The following is a 2,434-nucleotide window of genomic DNA, read 5'->3' as shown; positions in this document are numbered from 1 at the left end:
CCCTCAAATGTCAGTATTCCTTCCTTTTTAGATGTGGAGTAGTCAGACAAGCACCTAAGTGGAAAGGCAACCAGGCAAAATGAAAATATGAAGCTTTATAAATAATCCTGTTTTGTTTTATTGGTTTTATCTACTGAATATACTCAGAGAAGTTATGTGATTGAATGTGGCATATGTAAAATTAAAGGTCTAAGAGAAAAATTGAAGACTGTCAAATGCTTTTTGCTCTTGCGATTGAAGACTAGAAAAACCGAGTTTCATTATCAGCACCTCGTTATCAACAGTGTTGAACAGCCTGATTACTGCAGCAATTAAAGCAAAAAAGTGTTATGAAAATTAGCTATGCTAGGCAGATAGATAGAAAATTTTTACTTCTTTTTTTACATTTTTTTACATTACCAGGGCCTGTCAGAGAAAATGCCAGTAAGAATTTATTACACTGACTCTTGTGAGAGCAAAACCATCAAAATTCCAAATTCTGTCTTACTTTTTTTAGTATTTACGTCCCTCCTTACAGTTTAGAATTTGGTCAGGGAACTAGCCTATCTGTTTTCAGAACAGGTTCTGAAATTTCTTTATCCTATTCTGATCATCATCTTTGTCCTGCCATTTTTGCAGTATTTCATGTCTTAGCTCAGTATTCCATCTGCTCTTGCTTTTTAATAATTTTTTTGTAAGTGTTTTCCTGTGCTACAAAAATAATACAAGTAATGAATTTTTCATGTCTGCCGTGAACAACTCTTTTCTATTCCACTTCTTGCAAAGTGACTGCAGTCACGGAAGTGGAGAGTTTATCAGCCATGATGTTCTTTTGAGACAAATAAACAACTGAGAGCTGAATGCTCATCTGTTATGAGTCACCTAGGACTTTGAATATGGAAGAGTGACTGATAGTTTAAGGTCAATCTATATATGAAATACGGTGCCTAGCAGAAAATGCCTGAAACGTGCAGGTCTGTTTTAAACTGATTTTTCTATTCATGTTCAGTGCTGCTCTGTTTTGAAGAATGTTAAGGCATCTGCTACTAGACACTCCCCACCTAGAAAATATACAAAGTTTGTAGTGTGAGGAATCAGTTGAAATGGTGCTGGAGGATTTTTATCTTTTTGTAATCTGCAGGCATTGCTTGATGTTTGTGAAAGCCTCGCTATCTTTGATTCAATACCATCCTGAATCTAACAACTACTTGCTGTTACAACTACTGTGATGCATGCATATCCCTGACTTAATTTACCTCTTGAGGAACTTCGTGTGTTTCAAGTGGCTAGTTTCTGTTTTCATTCTAGCAATAGAAGAAAGGAGAGAAAGAATTATTGTTTTGTGATGACAGGACAAAAGGTGTTGCTTTAATTCTTTCTCTGTTGGTGAAGACCTAAGAGTAATTTTGGAAATCTCCTCCTGGTTTATGAGTTATCTCCACTGATTCTCTCCTTGTACTAGTGCTCAGCATTTTGATTGTTTAACATCCAGGTAAAGCACAGCACATACGGATCTCTGGGGATAGAATGTTCTCTTCTCACTGCAGAACGTTCAGATTTGTAATTTCAAACTTAATGGATACAGTTGGCAGTTTCATTATCTGCTTTGGCTTGGAAGCATTGGTGCTTTTATCTTCCTGTGGAAAGATTTTGACCTCATACTTCTACGATCAATTTTGCTTTGCCGTTTAGTTCATATTTTCTTGAGAGGCATAGTTAGTTCTTGCTGATCACCCCTTATGGCTGAAGGAAAACTCAATGTACATTTTGAGACTTGTTCCTGAAAAGCAGCTTCTGTGGGATGTTGCAATAAGCAGCCTGTGGTGTACCCTTTGTTTTACGAGGCATTTCTGGTACGGCGTGTCATTTGCTGGACAAAACCATTATTTGTCACTGTTTGTAATACTATTTGGATTATTTTGTTCTTTTTTTTCTTCATGACACATTATGGTCTCCTTTCAGGATCCGTTTGTACTGGTTTAGGGAGATACTGTTTCTAGACATCCTGCAATATTTTTCCTTTTGTATGTGGGCATCCTCAGAAGGTGGTATTTCTTTATATAGTGGCTTTGGAGAACCTTGTTTCTAACTATCTCTAGTGTACTAGATTATTTGGGTATTTTTCTAATAATTTATTATTTCTCAGCCCCATATGCTGTCTTGTTAATACTTCTTTTCATCTTCTCATAATCACAGTACAGGATTAGACTGTACAGGACTGCTCTGAAATTATTTGCTGATTCACCTTTATTTTGTTGTGTGAGTGAGTTTGTACCTTCTCACAAATCACACCATGGTGTGGCATGAAACTTACTTTCTTATTTGAGTAGTTTTATGTAAGTGGCCGTAAGCCTTCTGGAACAGATTATGTCCTCTCACGCACACCCCATTAGATACACCAGGGTATTCCTTTGTTTCTTGTTGTTGATCTAAATCAGATGTAATCCCTGAGATC

Source organism: Buceros rhinoceros, unplaced genomic scaffold (genome assembly GCF_000710305.1).
Source record: "Buceros rhinoceros silvestris isolate BGI_N320 unplaced genomic scaffold, ASM71030v1 scaffold5206, whole genome shotgun sequence".
Classification (NCBI taxonomy): Eukaryota; Metazoa; Chordata; class Aves; order Bucerotiformes; family Bucerotidae; genus Buceros; species Buceros rhinoceros.
Note: the sequence above shows the minus strand (reverse complement) of the source record.